Source organism: Zea mays, chromosome 10 (genome assembly GCF_902167145.1).
Source record: "Zea mays cultivar B73 chromosome 10, Zm-B73-REFERENCE-NAM-5.0, whole genome shotgun sequence".
Lineage (NCBI taxonomy): Eukaryota > Viridiplantae > Streptophyta > Magnoliopsida > Poales > Poaceae > Zea > Zea mays.
This window is the reverse complement of record NC_050105.1, coordinates 68,469,868-68,491,170: the sequence shown is the minus strand read 5'-3', so window position 1 is coordinate 68,491,170 and position 21,303 is coordinate 68,469,868.

Below are 21,303 nucleotides of genomic sequence, written 5' to 3'. Positions count from 1 at the left end.
CAATTAACTATTTGTTACCTTTTCTTTTTTACTTAATTCGCTTTGTTGCGTGTGAAACCAAACTTTACTAGTACTTTGAGCCGAAGGCAAAAAACACCTTCACTTTTTTCACCTGAAACAAAGCGTCTGAAGCTCTCGCATAACTTTTGTATTGAACTTTAGGTTTGCATTCCCTTTGGAACAACTTCCAAACTTTTTCATCAAACCATAGCTCTGCATTTCCTTAGGAATGACTTTGAAGCTTTTTCATCAAACCATAGCTCTGCATTCCCTTAGGAACGACTTCGGAGCTTTTTCACCCTTGGTGATAAGACTTTTACACTGCATTCCTTAGGAACGACTCTGGAGCTTTTTTACCTTTACTTGGTGATAAAACTTTAGCTCTATATTCTCTTAGGAACAACTTTGGAGCTTTTTCACCTTTACTTGGTGATAAAACTTTAGCTCTGCATTCCCTTAGGAACAACTTTGGAGCTTTTTTCACCTTTACTTGGTGATAAAACTTACTTCATATTGAGCTCTTGGAAATCAAACCCTTTGTTGATTTTAATTCTCTGCACCCATGGATAAACTGATTTTCAGGGAAATGTACCTTTATTGACTTTAGGTACCCTTTGTACATATATTACATCTTTGGCCTCGTTAAAAAAGCCTTATCCCCTGTATAAGGAAAAAGGGTGCCAAAGGCTTGCCATCAGATGTGATATCTCCAAAGCTCATCGGCATTCCATGACCTTCGAATGTCGTTTTTCTATGTCTTTCAATCTGTATGAGCCCGGTCTATTCGAAGCTGAGACCAGGAAGGGGTCTTCCCACTTCACTTGTAATTTTCCTGTTGTATCAGGGTTAGCTACCCTTCGAAGCACAAGATGACCTAGTGCTATGCTCTTGAGCTTCACTTTCATGTCTCTCCATCTTATGGTTTCTGCTTGATATTTCCTTATGTGCTCTATTGCTTCGAGCCTTGACTCTTCTATTGTATCCTTCAAAACTTTCTCGTTCTCCTGATCTTGTGTCGAAGCTATGACTCTTGCTGAACCCAACTTGACTTATTTGGGGGTAACAGCTTCATCCCTGAAGAGGAGCTTGAATGGCATGAAACCAGTAGATCTTGACTCTCATGATTCTTTTCATGGCCCTTAGGTGGATTTCCTTACTGTTGGGGGCCTTCGGCTTCCGAAGGTCCTCAAAAACATGATTTAACAGTGTTTCTAGAGTGTAATGTGTGAACAGGTACCTTCGGACATATATCAAAGAGGGAGAACCTCAAAAGATACGAAGGTTGGCAGTGCCGAAGCTGTGAAGCAGGAAAGCTTCGGCATGTTCGCAGAAAAGGGAACCGACTTAAAGATGAAAAGGCCATTTAGACCTCGATAGATTGCTATGGAATTATCACCAAATGTAAAGGGCATGTATGTAATTTTGTATGGGTTGTATCCCGTGCCTATAAATAGGTGAACAGTACCCCCGTACTGTTCACGCGGACTTGGCATTTGCTTTTGCGTCACGCTTGTACTTTTTACCTTCTCTCAGGACCGAAGGTACATTTGTAATTTGAAATCATTTCTATTTTTCCATGTTAATAAAATAGAAATGATTCTATGATGATGCTTATATTATATTTCATGCTTTATATGAATCCTTCGTCATTACTTGTTATGCTTACGAAGGTATGTCTCTTATGACCTTCGTCCGAAACTCATTATTTCCCGAAGGGACATAATGCTTCGAAGGACGAAGGACTTTAACACTTAACACTTTTTATGTTGCCTTGTTCTTAACTCTTAGCATTTGAGAACAAGTCCCCAACATTGGCGCCCACCTCCGGTGAACTCACTTCCACTTCGAGTTTTTTTGAACACCTTCGGAAGCTATAGACCCTCGCTATGGCGCCGAAGAAAGCTTCAGCGACTGGGGCTGCAGCACTGCAACCGCTGGACCCCAACCAGGAGACCGTCTCTCTTCGGGAGGCCCGAAACCAGAAGAGGAAGGCTGTCAGCCCGACGATTCAGGAGGATGAACTAGACCAAGAGATCAGGGACATGGAGATGCTACATCAACAGGTGCAGAGGAAGAAGGAGAAGATGGCCAGGCTAGCTGAGCTGCAGAGGCAGATAGACGAAGCTTCTGAAGAAGTCCGTCATCTTACCCACGATGAGCAGAACCGAAGGCCTCAACAAAAAGACCTTCATCAGGAGGGCTTCTTCAATGAAGATGACTGGTATGACAATTTCCATCATGGAAATTTTGTTTTCGACGATGCTTCTCCTCTGTCCGCTGAGCTGCAGGCTACACCTTGGCCTCCGTCCTATAAGCCACCCCAGCTTCCCATGTTCGATGGCCATTCGGACCCGAAGCAGTTCTTGATGAGTTACGAAGCAACAGTGTCTTCGTATGGTGGCAATGCTGCAGTAATGGCAAAGTCTTTCGTTATGGCCGTCAGGAGTGTTGCTCAGACCTGGTATTCCTCCCTTCGGCCAGGAACGATCACTTCATGGCAGAAGCTGAAGGATATGTTATTGACCAGCTTTCAAGGATTTCAGACGAAGCCGGTCACTGCTCAAGCCTTGTTCCAGTGCACTCAGGATCATGAAGAATACCTTCAGGCGTATGTCAGAAGGTTCTTGCGTTTGAGGGCGCAGGCACCAACGGTGCCCAATGAAATTGTCATCGAAGCCATGATCAAGGGGCTTCGTCCTGGACCTGCTGCTCAATACTTTGCTAGGAAGCCTCCTCAGACCCTGGAGAAGCTGCTCCAAAAGATGGACGAGTACATTCGTGCTGACAATGACTTTCGCCAAAGAAGGGAGGAGGCCTTCAGATTTTCTGAAATGACCAGGGGCTTCGGAGGAAGATCCTATCCGAGGCATGTCAGGTCCATCCATAACTCCACTCAGAATGATGATAAGGGGAGTCAGCAGAACAGACCGCAGTACTCCTCACAGGCTTCGGGGCAACAACAAACTTTCTTCCGGCCACCAGCTCCAAGAGGCAGAGGCGCCAGGGGCTTCGGCGGAAGATTCGGAGATCAACCAAGGAAACTGTTTTGCTTGTTCTGTGGAGAAAGCAAGGGCCATACCACCAGGACGTGCCATATTACAATCCAGAAGCAAAAGGAAATAGCCGAAGCTGCATCTCAACAAGCTCAGCCGAAGCAGGTCATGCACACTGCTTCGTATCATCCACCTTACATCCCACAATACATAGACAACCACCCTGCAGCTTCTGTAGCTTCGGCAAGTCAACCTCAAGCTTCCTGGCAGCAGCCTCCGCCTCCACCTCCACTGCAACAGGGTCAACAGCCAGAAGGGAGTCAATATGCCCCACACCAAAGGGACTTCAGAGAACAATCCGAAGCTCGCACAGTCAACAGCACTGTGCCAGAGTCGAAGCACATTTATTGACACATATCCTACCTTTGATAGCAGTCTTTTCTATTCAGTTTTATTTTCTGTGAAACAAAGAACATTATTAGTTTTCATGTAATAATTTCGTTGTTTCCCACGAGGAAAACCCATTTTCTTCACAGGCTTAAGTCCCTGAAGCTAACAAGGAGGACCTTCGAATTATTAAAAATCCTTCGAAGCAACAGAAAGTCGTTCTAAGGAACGCAGAGTAAGTTGATGAAGTCACAAAAAGCCGTTCCAAAGGGAGCGCAGTGTAAGTTTTCTGCTCAAAAGTCGTTCCTACGGGAATGCAGAGCTTACAGCGAAAAGTCAACGCTGATACCGCCTAAGTAAAAGGCGAAGAAGCTCCTAAGGGAGGCTTACAGCGAAAAGTCAACGCTGATACCGCCTAAGTAAAAGGCGAAGAAACTCCAAAGACGTTCCTAAGGGAATGCAGAGTTTACAGAGATATTTTGTGTGTATCTTCGGAACAAACGTCATTTGCATAACATAACATCATCACACCATTTTGCATAGCATAAGCATCATACATCATGTTGCATATGGCAAAAGAAGGGGACACCGTATCAACCTTTAAAAGGACGCTTTGAGAAAGTGAAAATTGTGTAAAGTCATGAGGAAATACAATGATAATCTTCGGAATACAGCTTCGGAGAATGTTTTTACGAAGCATGGATGAGCCTCATCAGAGTAACATCGAAATTGTACAGCTTCGGAGAATGTCTTCTTCACGAAGCATGAAAAGAAGGGAAGGTGTTTTTTTCGCCGAAGGCTCAAAAATGGTATGTATGTAGAATTTCATGCATCGTAAAGAATTGAATAATGAAAAGGGACTTATATATTACATTCAAATGTACAAAATATTACATAGATCACACTTCAAATGTTTTTTCTAATAACATCTAGTCTTCTCTTAATACTACTTCGGCAGCCTCATTTAGAAGTTGTTCAACAACTTTATCCATGATAGCTTCGGCCATTTGTTTGATTTCGTCATCCTCTTTGATGTGAGGGTCAATAGACGATCCAGTAGGTTCTGAGGAAACAGAATATTTTTGCATTACTATTACAAACTGCGAGTAAAGTTTGAAATAAAAATTACAACACAATAAGTGCGACTAATTAATACCTATTTGCCCTTCGGCAACTTCTGCCACTTCTCTAGCATCATGGATGCCCTTTTCACTTCTCTGAATAATTTCTCTTGCCATTTCTCGGCCACCGTTATCCCAGATATCAGTAAAAAACTTTCCACCAATTATGCTAGCTTCGGCCGAAGGATCTTTTGTGTCTTCAAAGGACAAAGCAGCTTCGGACTGTGCTAAAATTTTCACATGCTCACAGCCCTTCTTCTCTAAAATGGTGGCAATCCCTCTGGCGCCAGAGAAGGCACATATATCTCCTCGGCTATTTAAAATTTCTTCGAAGGCTTCAGCTTCGTGGTCAATCCATTCAATGACACTTTCGGGATTGCCCCTCAAAAAATTTTCTTCACTTGAGAATGCGCCGACCTTGGCGAAGCTAGCCTTTAATTTTTTAACACAATCTACAGATTTATTGTAGCATTTCTTTTTGGACGAACGAAGCTCTTCAACAGTCACTTCTAGATGATCTGCCCATTGATCGCTGAGTTCACGCTTTGTTTCTTCAAGTATACGTTCTTCTTTGGCTCTGGCCAGTTGTTTCCGAAGGTCTTCAATTTCGCGTTTCTGAGCTTCAGCTTGACTTTTGAAAGCAGCTTCGTCCTCCTTTATTTTATCTATCAATGAGTATAATATTTTGTCTTTTTCGAGACCTTCGTTCCTCAGTTCAATTACTTCGGAACGAAGGTTGCTCAGGGCTATAGTACATCCTTCGTCCTCAGCATCTTTCTGTGCTCTGAGGGCATTGCTGAGTATCAGGCCCTGCAGACAGGAATATGTCTGTGTCAATAGTTTTAAACAAACGAAAAATTTTGAATTCAACAAAAATATAAGAATTCCATTTGTCGCACCTTTAAACTGTTGTAAGCTAGGCTGTCAGCCAGATCGTTCTTTGACAGCACCGAAAGTCCGTCTTCTAAAGTTGGAAATCCGAAGCTTCTGCTCATCTCCCGACAGACAGAAATTTCCTTGCTGTCGGGGAGGCAATACAAGAAATCTTCTTCTCCACTGCCATTAAATATCAACGCCCCCTTTGGATATTTCAACTTTTGGGCATAGTGTTGGGCCTCTTGTTCTTCTTTTTCTGTTAATTTTTTCCCCGAAGCATGACGAAAAATATAATCGCGAATTTTGGATGCTTCGGGGGTAACAACACCAGTTCCTTCAGCAAAAGTTGGCTTTGTTATTTTTTCTGCCTCACTTTCCAAGGTTTTTGCCTTTGAGGGCTCTGAGGGCCCAGCTTCGGCTTCAGTATCTTGCTCTGGAGCTTTAGAACCCGAAGCTTCGACTGTTGTTTCAGGAGTGACGGCAGCCTTCTTCGGAGGGGTGCTTGAAGATTTGATCGTTTCCAGCACATCTAGCACATTAGCCATTCTCCTTCTTTTCGGAGTCACTGCTGGCACTTTTTGATTTCTTACTGTTTCAATGTTTGCCACAGGACTCAAAACTCCTGATGTTTTGGAGTCCTCGCTTGCTTCCTTTACCTCTTCCATTTTTTCTGTGAATGGCGCTTCGGCCTTCTCTTTCGTTTCTGGTAACAAAATTTTTGATTGCTCCAATTTTGTCTTCGTTGGTATTTCGGCTGTTTCTGTGACTTCTGGCAGCAAAGTTGGCTCGGCTGGTTTTTCAGCTTCGGTGGCCGAAGAAGTCTCTCCGGTAAACTCAGGCACCGAAGCTGGTTCAATATAACGCGGTCGATAAGAAAGAACCTTTATCTTCTTCCTTTTCGGTTCTGGCTCGCTAGGAGCAGCTGCAGTTTCTTCTTTTGCAGAGGTTGTATTTTTTCTCTTCTGCCTTCGAATGGGGTAGCAATAGTCAGGGTAGACAAACCCGATGGCATCAAATACCCGATTCAGCCTTTTCTTTTTTCGGCCTCCGAAGGCTGCTGACATTGCAGTATCTTCGGCCTTCGAGTATGTCCCAAGCAGCTCATCACTTAAATTGTCAATGCTTTTCAACCACTCATCATCTGGCTCAATAAATTTATCTCCAAATTTAAAAGTGTACTTAAACCTGACAAGTCCACCTTCGTCGGCCTCTTTAATGGTTTCTTGTGGCATTTCCCATTTCTCCGCAAGCGGCCACACCCTGAAGGCAATATGCTCTTGTACTAAGTCCCTTGTTCCTATAAAAGAGCAGACAACGCCGAAGGCTCTTTGGCACTCTTCGGCGGCTTCGTTCATTTCAACCTTCGGCCTCCGAAGGCCGAAGCTTTGCCAAATAGGACGCATAATTATACCTTTGATGTCTTCTCGTGCTGATAAGTCATTCTTCACATAAAACCATTCTGTCATCCAATCCCCGGGCCATCTCTTCCGAAAGGTTGGTACGGGACAGCTTGCCCCGGACCGAGAGACGAAGCTGTAGCAGCCAAAGTTGTTATGGTACTGTTCTTTAACCCAAGGCTTTGTTTCATATAATAATTCATGAACATTACAGAAGCTTCTTGCGTCAGGCTTCAGACCTTGGCTTCTCGCGGCCCACACGAAGATATTTAGCCTTATAATTGCCTCGGGAGTAAGTTGATGAAGATAGACTTCGAAGATTTTCAACACCTCCACGACGAAGCTGCTCAAGGGGAATCGCAATCCAGCTTTCAAAAAGCTTCGATACACCACAACTTCATTTTCTTCAGGGTGTGGACAAGTTTTTTCCCCTTCGTCCGCCCTCACAATGGACAGGTCCCGGAAATACCTTCCTTTCATATTAACAAGATGATTCTCTTTGATAGTTGATTTACCATAAACTGAATGGCTTGGTCGCCAGGGGCGATCTTCGGAGTCTTCGCCACCGCTGTCCACATCATAACTTTCACTGTCACCAGTATCTTCAGACAGCCCTTCCAGAATTTCCCTGGTGATCTTTTCTGTGTTGGTCTTCGACATTGCTATAAGAAACCCTAAGTTCTTCTCTTCATCAAGACTCAGCTTCATCTCAGCAGCAGCCTTCTTAGCAGCTTCAGACATCTTCGGAAACACTAAAAAACTGTTTTTAAAAGCCGAAGCTTCAAAGCTAAAAACTTAGCAGATCACAGTGCACAAGAGCTAAAAGATGAGTGAGCAGGAGTGGTTGGCCAGAAAGCGTGCAAAATAAGTTTGCGGTATGGCCGTATTTATACGCTTGATGCGTTGAAAGTTGAAAGACCCCACTTGTCATTGAATGTTGCTATTCTAGCAAAGGGAAGGTGTTTTTTTCGGACCTTCGGCATAAAGCCTTCGTTCATATCGCAATCTGAATTTATTATTTCAAACAAATTAATATTGCGAGGGGCTACTGTTGGGGGCCTTCGGCTTCCGAAGGTCCTCAAAAACATGATTTAACAGTGTTTCTAGAGTGTAATGTGTGAACAGGTACCTTCGGACATATATCAAAGAGGGAGAACCTCAAAAGATACGAAGGTTGGCAGTGCCGAAGCTGTGAAGCAGGAAAGCTTCGGCATGTTCGCAGAAAAGGGAACCGACTTAAAGATGAAAAGGCCATTTAGACCTCGATAGATTGCTATGGAATTATCACCAAATGTAAAGGGCATGTATGTAATTTTGTATGGGTTGTATCCCGTGCCTATAAATAGGTGAACAGTACCCCCGTACTGTTCACGCGGACTTGGCATTTGCTTTTGCGTCACGCTTGTACTTTTTACCTTCTCTCAGGACCGAAGGTACATTTGTAATTTGAAATCATTTCTATTTTTCCATGTTAATAAAATAGAAATGATTCTATGATGATGCTTATATTATATTTCATGCTTTATATGAATCCTTCGTCATTACTTGTTATGCTTACGAAGGTATGTCTCTTATGACCTTCGTCCGAAACTCATTATTTCCCGAAGGGACATAATGCTTCGAAGGACGAAGGACTTTAACACTTAACACTTTTTATGTTGCCTTGTTCTTAACTCTTAGCATTTGAGAACAAGTCCCCAACACTTAGGGTCGGCTTGGAATCGTGCACACATGCATACTAAAAGCATAATTTCCGGTCGTGAAGCACATAAGTAGAGTAAATATCCTATCATCGACCGGTATACCTTTTGATCTACAGATTTACCTCCAGTGTTGAGATCGAGATGCCCATTTGTTCCCATAGGAGTCTTGATGGGTTTGGCATTCTTCATCCCAAACTTCTTGAGAATATCTTGAATGTACTTTGTTTGGCAAATGAAGGTGCCTACTTGGAGTTTCTTGATTTGAAATCTAATGAAATACTTCAACTCCCCCATCATGGACATCTCAAATTTCTATATCATAATTCTACTAAACTCTTCATAGGATGACTTGTTAGTAGACCCAAATATAATATCATCAACATAAATTTGGCATATAAACAAGTATTTATTAATTGTTTTAGTGAAGAGAGTAGGGTCAGCTTTTCTGACTTTAAAACCATTAGTGACAAGAAAGTCTCTCAAGCATTCATACCATGCTCTTAGGGCTTGTTTGAGCCCATAAAGCACCTTTGAGAGCTTATAGACATGTGATGGCTACTCACTATCTTCAAAGCCAGAAGGTTGCTCAACATACACCTCTTCCTTGATAAGACCATTGAGGAAGGCACTTTTCACATCCATTTGATATAACTTAAAGCCATGGTAAGTAGCATAGGCAAGTAATATTCGAATTGACTCAAGCCTAGCTACGGGTGCATAGGTTTCATCAAAATCCAAACCTTCAACTTGTGAATACCCCTTGGCAACAAATCGTGCTTTGTTCCTAGTCACCACACCATGTTCATCTTGTTTGTTGAGGAATATCCACTTGGTACCAACAACATTTTGGTTAGGATGTGGAACCAAATGCCATACCTCATTCCTCGTGAAGTTGTTGAGCTCCTCTTGCATTGCCACTACCCAGTCTAGATCTCTAAGTGCATCCTCTATCCTATATTGCTCAATAGAAGACACAAAAGAGTAATGTTCACAAAAATGAGCAACTCGAGAGCGAGTGGTTACCCCCTTTTGAATGTCACCAAGTATGGAGTTGACAAGGTGATCTCGTCGAATTGCTTGGTGGACTCTTGGGTGAGGTGGTCTTTGATCTTGAATCTCTTGTTCATCCTCCTTTTTTGATCAACTTCATCTCCCCCTTGATTGATGCCTTCTTCTTGAGGTAGCTCATTGTCTTGAACTTGATCTTCTTCTTCTTGAGCTAGTTCCTCATCTTGAGTTGGTGGAGATGCTTGTATGGAAGATGATGATTGATCTTGTGCTTGTGAATGCTCTTTGGGTTCTTGTGGACACACATCTCCAATGGACATGTTCCTTAGCACGATGCATGGAGCCTCTTCATCATCTAACTCATCAAGGTCAACTTACTCTACTTGAGAGCCATTAGTCTCATCAAACATAATGTCACATGAAACTTCAACTAATCCAGTGGACTTGTTGAAGACTATATATGCCCTTGTGTTTGAGTCATAACCAAGTAAAAAGCCTTCTACTGCTTTAGGAGCAAATTTAGAATTTCTACCTCTCTTAACAAAAATAAAGCACTTGCTCCCAAAACTCTAAAATAAGAAATATTGGGCTTTTTACTGATGAGGAGTTCATATGTTCTTGAGGATTTGATGAAAGTAGAGCCGGTTGATGGAGTAGCAAGCGGTGTTAATCGCCTCCGCCCAAAACCGATCCGATGTCTTGTATTCTTCAAGCATGGTCCTTGCCATATCCATAAGAGTTCTATTCTTTCTCTCCACAACACCATTTTGTTGAGGTGTGTAGGGATAAGAGAACTCGTGCTTGATGCCCTCCTTAAGAAATCCTTCAATTTGAGAGTTCTTGAACTATGTTCCATTGTCGCTTCTAATCTTCTTGATTCTCAATCCGAACTCATTTTGAGCTCGTCTCAAGAATTTCTTTAAGGTTTCTTGGGTTTGTTATTTTTCCTGCAAAAAGAATACCCAAGTGAAGTGAGAATAGTCATCCATAATTACAAGAAAATACTTACTCCCACTGATGCTTATGTAAGCAATCGGGCCGAATAGATCCATGTGGAGTAGCTCAAACGGTCTTATGGTCGTCATGATGTTCTTGTGTAGATGATGAACTCCAACCTTCTTTCCTGCTTGACATGCACTACAAATTCTGTCTTTCTCAAAATGAACATTAGTTAGTCCTAAAATGTGTTCCCCTTTAGAAGCTTGTGAAGATTCTTCATTCCAACATTAACAAGTCGGCGATGCCAGAGCCAGCCCATATTAGTCTTAGCAATTAGGCAAGTGTCTGGTTCAGCATTATTATCAGTGAAATGAACTAAATATATAGCTGACCATCTAACACGCCCTTAAAAGCTAGTGAATCGTCATTTCTTCTAAAGACGGTAACATCAACATCAGTAAGTAAACAGTTGTAGCCCATTTTGCATAATTGAGATACAAAAAGCAAGTTGTAACCTAGAGATTCTATAAGAAATACATTAGAAATAGAATGGTTAGAAGATATAGCAATTTTACCCAATCCTTTGACCAAACCATGATTTCCATCCCCAAATGTGATTGTTCTTTGGGGATCATTATTTTTCTCATATGAGGAGAACATTCTTTTCTTCCCTGCCATGTGGTTTGTGCACCCACTGTCGATTATCCAACTTGTCCCACTGGATGCATAAGCCTACAACACAATTTATGCCTTGTCCTTAGGTACCCAAACAGTCTTGGGTCCTTTCACATTAGAAACAAGCACCTTGGGTACCCAAACACAAGTCTTTGGACTCTTGTGCTTGCCCCCAACATATTTGGCAACTACTTTGCCGGATTTGTTAGTAAGAACAAAGGATGCATCAAAGGTCTTAAATGAAATGCTATGTTCATTTGAAGCATCAATAATCTTTTTTCTTAGGCATCTTAACATGCATGGTATGCCTAGAGCTAGAAGCCTCATTTGTGTAAATATAAGCATGATGACCAACATGATGAGATTTTTTAGCATGAATTCTTCTAATCTTATGCTCGGGATAGTTTTCAGGATATAAAATGTAACCTTCTCTATCTTGTACCATGGGAGCCTTGCCCTTAACAAAGTTGGAAATCTTGTTTCTATGGGCATTAAGTTTGATGTTGTTTTGACTCCTAGGTTGGAAGCCAATCCCATCCTTAATGCCAGGGTGTCTCCCATTATAAAGCATACTACGAGCAAATTTAAAATTTTCATTTTCAAGCTCATGCTTGGCAATTTTGGCATTTAACTTAGCTATGTGATCATTTTGTTCTTTAATCATAGCAAGGTGATCATTCACAGCATTAATATCAACATCTCTACATCTAGTGCAAATAGTAACTTGCTCAATGGTAGATGTAGGGACATGGCAAGCATTCAATTCCTCAATCTTAGCAATTAAACTAGTATTTTCAGTTTTGAGACAAGAAATTGAATCATTGCTCGTTTTTAGCTCTTCAGTCAAGTTTTTGCATTTTTCAACTTTAAGAGCAAAAGCATATTTTAGCTTAACAATTTTTTTGTTTTTCTTAAGGAGCAAATCTTCTTGGCATTCCAAGATTTCATCCTTCTCGTTAATGGTTTTTATCAATTCATTGATTTTCTCCTTTTGTTCTATGGTAAGGTTTGCAAAAAGAGAAGGTAGACCATCATTCTTTTCACTAGAGCTTCCCTCATCATCGGAAGTAGTATATTTGGGGGTTTCTCTAGAGTATACCTTCTTCTTTTTGCCCTTCTTGGCCATGAGACACTTGTGGCCGATGTTGGGGATGAGAAGAGCCTTGTTGATGGTGATGTTGGCGGCGTCCTCGTCGGAGGAGGAGTCGGTCGAGCTCTCGTTGGAGTCCCACTCCCTTCCTATGTGCACCTTGCCACCCTCCTTCTTGTTGTAGTACTTCTACTCCATCTTCTTCTTCCCTTTCTTGTCGTCGTCCCTGTCACTACCACTTGCATATGGGCATTTAGCAATATAGTGACCGGACTTACCACACCGGTAGCACACCCTCTTGGAGCGGGGCTTGTACTCCTTCCCTTTCCTTTGCTTGAGGATTTGCCAGAAGTTATTAATAATAAGAGTCATTTCTTCATTGTCAAGCTTGGAGGCACCAATTGGGAGTCTATTTGTTGGTGTAGGCTCTTCCTTATTTTCTTCTGTTGCCTTGAATGCAACGGGCTGCACCTCGGATGTGGAGGTGGCACCTTGCTCCAAGTTGACAATGTGTTTGGAGTCTTTGACCATAAGTTCAAAGCTCACAAACTTGCCAATCACCTCCTTGGGAGATATTTGCTTATACCTAGGATTCTCATGAATTAATTGCATTTGAGTGGGGTTACGAAAAACAAGAGATCTTAGAATAACCTTGACCATTTCATGGTCATCCCACTTGGTGCTCCCGAGGTTGCGGACTTGGTTAACCATTGTCTTGAGCTGGTTGTACATGGCTTGTGGCTCTTCTCCTTTGTTGAGGACGAACTGACTAGGTTCTCCCTCGATTGTTTCCCGCTTGGTGATCTTGGTCACTTTGTCCCCTTCGTGCGCCGTTTTGAGGACGTCCCAAATTTCCTTAGCATTTTCAACCCTTGCACCTTGTTGTACTCCTCTCTACACAAGAAGCGAGGAGTATGGAGGTGGCTTGGGAGTTGAAATGCCTCACTTGGGTAGCCTCATCTGAGTCGTAGTCCTCATCACCCACTTGTGGTGTCTGCGCTCCAAACTCAACAATATCCCAAATGCTTTCGTGGAGTAAGGTTAGATGGTGCCTCATTTTATCACTCCACATACAATAAGCTTCATCATCATAGTATGGTGGTTTGCCTATGGGGACGGAAAGTAAGGGAGCACATTTAGGAATTCGAGGATAGCGAAGAGGGATTTTACTATACTTCTTATGCTCTTGGCGCTTTGAAGATGTTGACTCGGCGTCGGAGGTTGAGGGCGTGGATGAGTCGGTCTCGTAGTAGACCACCTTCTTCATCTTCTTTTTCTTCTTGTCGCCCTTCTTGTGTGATTTGATGGAGCCAGCAGATACATCCTTGTCCTCATTATGCTTGTCGCCGGCCTCCTTTGACGGAGTCTTGCCTTCATTCTTCCTCCCCGAAGATCCGGGCTTTTCCCTAGTGATCAACTCCTTTTTGGCATGTTCTCCCGACATCACTTCGAATTGTTAGACTCTAATGAAGTACCGAACTCCGATATCAATTGAAACTCGCCTAGAGGGAGGGTGAATAGGCGAAACCTGTAAATTATAAACTTTGCACATGAAATTCACTCGGGGCTAGGATTAGAAACAAATAATAATGAATACAGAGTGTGGAAGAGAGTTCTTCTTGCTATGAGTAGCTCAATCAATGTGGATGACTTTGGGAGCTAACTCAAAAGATTGTGAGCAAGAGAACTTAGAGAGAGGGGAGATGAAGAATCAAATCGTAAGGTGAAGATCAACACAAATGAACACAACAATTTGTTTCCCGAGGTTCGGTTCCAATGAACCTACTCCTTGTTGAGGAGGCCATGAAGGCTGGGTCCTTTTCAACCCTTTCCCTCTCTCAATCGATCACTTAGATCGGTTGAGTGCTTCTTCATAATCTCAAGGATCACCAAGACCTCTCAAGGATCACCACACACTTAGGTGTCTCTTGCTAGCTTTACAAGTCACTAGAGAGTTTAGACGGAGATAAAGAAAGCACGATTAAAAGCCAAGCAATAAGAGCAACAAATGAAACATGAATCACACTCTCTCAAGTCACTAATCGCTAATGATCACTTGTCTTAATTGTGGCACTTGGAGAGATTGGAAGCTTTGAATGTTTCTTGGAATTGATTGCTAGCTCTTGTATTGAATGTGTATGAGTAGAGTGCTTGGATGTATTGAATGGAGGTGGTTGGAATTGTATTTATAGCCACCAACCAGTTCTTAGTCGTTGCCCTTGTTCTGCCAACCGCGGACGGTCCGCCCCTGCACATCAACGGCTGAAATCACAACGGTCAGCAATAACGGCTATAGCGCATTAAATGTGTCGTTAGATGTCAGATAAAGCAGTCGCGGACGATCCGGACGTGCACCTCGGACGGTCCACGAGGACACTAAAAATACATTTTATCAAACCCGTCACCATCGGGTTTTTCTGGTTTTTCAACGAACGGACAGTCCACGCCTGAGGCCGGACGGTCCGAGCTTGGTTCCAGACGGTGCTCGCTTCTTCTTCGGACAGTCTATAGTGTTAATGCATGATTTGCATAGTTCCTGTCCGAGGCTCACTCTGGTGTCGCGGACGGTCTGCCACAAGGGCTCGGACAGTCCGCGCACAGGTGAATTTCCAAAAAGCTTCTGCTGTCTGGAATAATGTACGGTATTCTGGACATTCGACTTAGAATTGATGTAGATGAACTTATGCCCTTGTGAAATGATCAACTAGGCAAACTAGTTAGTTCATGAGATTTGTGATGGGCGTCAAACACCAAAATCGATTTTATAGGAAATGATTAAGACCATTTCCCTTTCACTTTCCATACTGGGTACGTGGCTAGCCGCGGTTGTGTTCTCTCCCTGTTGTGGTGCATTCTGTCATGCTGGGGCATTAGGAGCCGACTGCTGTTGAGCCATCTTCTTCAGCACTGCATCGCCCAGTGTCCTTGCTCTCCATAGTGGAAGCATCCTCTATCTCCTCCTTGCACTGGGGGCTGCCTGGTTGTTCTGATGAGATGCTGGGGCAGAAAGGCGAGGTGCCTGATTGCTCTTCCTCTAGTACTGATTTCCTCATGGTTGGCTGTTCTGATGGTATTGCTGCGACCGCTAATACTGCCTCTGAGTCTACTGCTGGTTCTGACTCTGGTTCTGCTGCTGATATCTCTATGGGTGTCCATTCTTGTACTGCTGAGATGAACTGTCTAAGAAATGGGGGTGACTGTTGCTCCTTGACTGGGGTCCACTCATCTTACGCTTCTGGTCTTCCATCTCTTTGCGCTTTCTTTCATTCATGATTGCTCTATCAATCAGATGTTGGAAGGTGGGGAAGGTGTGATTCATCAGCTAGTAATGCAGGGGATCAACCAAACCTCTCATGAATTGGTGCTGCCTCTTTGCGTCAGTGTTGACATCTTTGGGTGCATAGCGAGACAACTGTAGAAATTTGTCCATGTACTCACTAACGGACATGGGTCCCTGCTTCAGTGCTAGAAACTCCTCTTTCACTATCATTAGGCCTTCTGGAACATGATATCGATGCAAATTGTCTCTGAATTCTTTCCAAGTGATAACTTCAGATCGGCATGGGTGGCGAGATAGAACACCCACCAGGACTGAGCTGCTCACCTTAACAGTCGGGGACCATACAGAACTTTCTCCCTGTCATTGCATTGGGCAATGTGTAGTTCCCTCTCCACTGCACGCAGCCAATCTTCGACGGCCATGAGGTCATCGGAGTGGGTGAAAACAGGGGGATGACCACTCATGAACTTCGCACGCTTGTCTCTTGGCATTTGTGGCATCTGCATCTGTGGTTGTGGCTGAGGTTGCTGTTGCGTTTGCTGCATGGCTGCCAGAGTCTGCCCGATAGCTTGCACTGCCTGGGTCTGCATGAATAACATTTGCTCCACAGTCATCGGGGGTGGCGGGGGAGGCAACTAATTTTGAAAGTGAGGGAGTGAAGTAGACCACCCTCTAAAGGTTAGGGGTTAGGCTATCTCCAGTAATCCCCTATCCAATCTCCTATCATATCCTCTATTTCAAACTTCACTCTACAAATAGTATCAAACAGTGTCATCTATAGTTTCGCGTCCCCTATTTTACACTACCGACTGAAGACAGTCTTATGTAGACTTTTTCCATAGAAAAGCTAATCTAGTAATCCCCTTCCTCGAGTCCTCTGCATCTCGCATCCTCGATGGTGCTGCTACAATTAACACCACTTCTGCCCAACCACCTAAAAACAACCTCCTTCCTCAGTGTCACCACTGCTAGCATGGTGAGCCAAGGGGAGCCCTCAGCCAATAGAAGAAGCCAAACACAAAAGGGTGGAAACTCATTAGAACAGAGACATGCTGGAAGCTTCGAGTCTTGTCATCATTGTACCGGTCTTCTTCCTTGGCGTCTGCAACATGGTGGTGGTGGGCGAGAGAGGTGGGTGAGGACGATGAAGGTGGCATAGAGGCGAGGACAAGAGAGATGAAACCTAGCAGCGACGAGTCAGAGATGTGCGTCGGTAGCAAATGCAGCGCGAAGGTGAGGACAAGAGAGAAACAAGGAACACAAAACTGACCTTCGAATGAGTGGAACCCTACCACGTCAAAACTGGTGGAACACGGGTCAGGAAACCCATACACAAGCCTCCTAGATATGTTTTGCCTATGGGCTACTTGTCCCGTGTAAATCGGTTGTTTCCGTGTTCCCAGATGAGGCCTCATGGTATTACTAGCATGATTATGACCGTACCAATTGAAACAGGGTGAAAAATAACACATATATTGATTCATTTTTTCGAAATTCCAGTCTTCTTACACCACTAATGCCATTGCATCTTTCCAAAACCACTTTCTTACATCTTCGTACTAATAGCATTTTCACTCTTTTTAAGCTATCTCCAGCAGCTTAGTTATATTCATCCTTTAGTTTAAAAAACACTCTGTAAATAGTGCAGTCTACATTACAAAAACATACATAATATATAGATTTAGATTTAAAGTTCTAAAAAAATATTTTGGAAATGTTTATATATGTTAGTTTATCTACGAGAAGGTTTGTATAAAAATTAGAGATCATTTTGTTATTGTTTGTTAAGTGAATCTAAAAACAAATATAAAATTAACTTAGTTAGTAATTAGAAGAAAGACCAATTAATTTGCTTAACAAAATCAATAAAAATTAGTAGTTTAGTAATAGTATTATTTAGCTCTAATAAATTTTTTAGCCTAAGAAAATAAGAAATAAATCAGGTACAAAAATATTAAGTTCTTTCTATGTAGTTTTTTATTTTTAGCAATTAAGTTGTTAGTACTAAAATTACAGAAAAGTGCAAATATAGTATCTAATTATTGATTTTTATGTAAAATTATATTAATTTTGGAACACTAGTAGAAGACAGAATTAAAAAAGACAAAAACTGGTGTCATTTAACTCAGTACCACATCATCAAAACCATCAATTAAAACTTGTCTGGTTTTGTAAAGTTAAAGGGTTTAAACAACTGGTTTTGAAAGTGACGGTGTGAAGTAGACCACCCTCTAAAGGTCAGGGGTTATGTAGACTTTTTTCACAGGAAAGCTAATATGGTGATCCCCTTTCTCGAGTCCTATGCATCTCGCATCCTCGCTGGTGCTGCTAAAATTAACACCACTCCTGGCCAACCACCTGAAAACTACTTTTGTCGCCGGCGTCGCCACCGCCAACATGGCGAGCCAAGGGGAGCCCTTGGCCAAAAGAAGCCAAACACACAAGGGTGGAAGCTCATCTGGAAGCTCTGAGTCTTGTCATCACTGTACATTGTGGTTCTTCCTTAGCGTTTGCAACCTAGTAGCGGTGGGGGAGAGAGGTGGCGCCGACGACAGCGGTGGATGAGGGCGACAACGGTGGTGCAGAGGCGAGGACAAGAGAGATACAATCTGGCAGTGACGGGTCAAAGATGTGGCGTCAATAGTGGATGCAGCGTAGAGGCAAGGACGGAGAGAGTCGCAGGGCACACAAAACCGACTGTCGAAGGAACCCTACCCCATCAAAATTGTTGGTACTCGGGGTCAGCAAACCCATACATAAGCCTCCTAGACATGCATACGAAGAGCAGAGATATTTTTTGCCTGTGGGCTACCTGTCCCTTGGAAATCGGTTGATTTCCGTGTTCCCAAACGAGGCCTAATAGTATTACTAGCATGATTATGACCATACCAATTGAAACTGGGTGAAAAATAACACATATATTGATTCATATTTCCGAAATTCCAGTCTTCTTACACCACCAATGTCATTGTATCTTTCCAAAATTCCACTTTCTTACATCTTCGTACTAATAGCATTTTCGCTCTTGTTAAGCTGTCTCTAGCAGCTTATCTTCATCTCTTAATTTAAACTTTACTATATAAACAGTGTAATCTATAATATAATACAGTCTTTTACACAGCCAGTGGCGGAGGACGAAAAAAAAATTAGGTATGGCTGGAACCTGGAAGCGGAAGGCACAACGGCTCTGCGGCTGAGCGAGTGAGCTGCTCGGGCCGAGCGGACGGCGGGCGGAGGCGCGGAGCTGCTCGCCTGCTCGGGCCGTCAGGCGCTCGACGGACGGTGGGCGGAGCGCCTCGGTCCGAGCCCGAGCGGACGGCGGGCGAAGGCCGGAGGCGCGGAGCTGCTCGCCTGCTCCGCTGCTTGGGCCGTCGGGCGGAGGGTCGTAGCCGCGGAGCGGCTCGCGGCCTCGGGACGAGCGGACGGCGGATAGAGGCGCGGAGGCGGAGCGGCTCGCCTGCTGGGCGGTGCTGGCTGCTCGGGCCGTCGGCGCTCGGCGGACGGGCGGGAGCGGGACGGAGGAGGCTCGAGCGCTCGGCCGGCTGAGCGGATGGGCGGACGGCGGCGACCGACTGAGTGATTAGGGTTTAGAGATGCTGGGCTGGACCTATTTTTTTCTTGGTATGGCTTGGGCCATAATAGGCCATAATGGGCCCTCCGCCCCTGTACACAGCCACATGCACGATCTGCTAGTCATATCCTTACACTTCCACATATCCTTACACTTCCCTACCAATAGCATTCTCTACGTAAATTAATTTGACTAGACAGTATTATTGAGAACTACGTTACCACGGATCACCAGATCCGCTCCCTTCCCTCCCGTCAGCAGTAGAGGCGCGAGAAGCTGTAGAGAACCCGTCTCCCTTCCCAGAAGCACGACAGAGTAACACACGAGACACTGGATATAGGGTTGGGCCTCTGGCCTCTTTCTGATCTCTGTAATATCAAGGGGTGTACAGGTTCCTTATATAGAGATGTGAGACCCCTCAGGGGCAAAGCAGGTATTTGCCCACATAACCCTAACTAGGGTTACTTAACACTCCCCCTTGGGCGAATACCGCGACCAACACATGCCTCGTTAAAACTCCGAAAAACCCAATGGGAAAAATATGGAGAAAGAGAGCATGGTGATACAAATTGCATTTGCACTTTGTTGCCTCGTTAAAAACCTCATGTGAGAAACTTCAAGAAAACTCACCAAGGGAAAAAGAGTACAACAGCTATCATTGGGACAGATTTCGATCCTCTGAGATCTAGATTCTATCGAATCTTCTACAAGGGCTAACTTTTAGAAATGTGCTCCCCTGATCATTGCAAAATCGTATCAATAAGGCAAAACATCTTCTTCTTAGAAGTATATGCAAATAAAGATTTAGCAAACGGATTGCATATCCTTGCAAGGACTATTTCAGGAACTTTACCTCTACTCACTTCTAGGATATACGAGGTAAGTGCACGTATCAATATAAATAAGCCACTCTGATTGATGGTGTTCGATCGACTAGATCTATATATTTGATAGAAAGTTCCATAAAGGTTCACATATTGATCATCAAGCTCACGCCTTCAGGGCATAGAATATGACATTTATTGTCTCACGATTGTGATCAATATAAGTATTCGCTCCCCCTGACGATGACATCTGTCAAAGTCTTTATCCCTCATAACTCAAGCATATTCTTCAAGATATATGTCTCATTGTTCATCTGGAATAACGAGAATGAATGAGGTTGGGGTGCTATCATTTTCTATCTTACACCACAATTTATACATAGTTGTGCAAAGCAAATAACATGTCCTTCAATAGGACTTAGGAGATAATATAGTTGCAATAGTACATATTCTAAATATGACACATCGCTCGAGGCGTTCATCCATTGCAACATCTATGATGGTGTAACAAAAGTCCATCTAAGATCGTAATCCATCAGGGATTTTTCATCGATCAGATACATCGTTATAGTCTGTCATTCTGGCACAATGGGGATATTTTGCCAGTAACACCTAAACCTTATAGGTTTCTGCCATCAGGGCTTTAGAGGATACCGTAATTCCACATCTAGTGGAAATTACCATGAGTAAAACTCATGGGATGCACATGTGCTTATTCGGTGAACTTCAAGTCCATTGGTACCTCATCTTATTCCTTTTCGGGTCTGTATGGGTCTTTATCCCTTTATAGGGATTATCAAACTTTGGTGTTCAACACAGACTTTGTTTCTTCTGGATAGGTTCCATCTGGGAACGATAGTCTCAACTACGAGATATTCTCCCTACATAGGAAAGTGATCATTCATCAGGAATGTATTATTCGGTATGAGATTTATATGTTGCATATTTATAATTCAAATATATGAGTCCTCCTAGGATCTCATGACGGATCTTCAGAATCCTATTAACTGCATATTTTAATTCATGCCATTTGCCAGATATATTACATAGCGGAACAGTGTTTATTCAACACATACGTGGGATGGGTCTCTCACAAGACCACTTGAACCATCGCATTCACCACACATTATTTCAATAGTGCCCATAAATGTCCGAACTTCAAGCTCGCGACTTTCATTTTGCGATTATTGGTTCAGCCTCGATTGCATTTATCAATGACCCGATAAGAGAGCTTCAAGCACTCATGCCTAGGACTTTGTTTTGGATCCATTTGCAATCTAGAGCGGCAAGATAGGTGTCGACATATTTGTCTCCCACATTTAATAATGATCTTCGTCGTTTCCCAAAAACGAAATATTCATTGTTCCGTATTCCCAGCACAATGATATTGCGCGCATTGCTAGGAACTTCATCATTAAGATGAACCTCTTCGTGAGGCA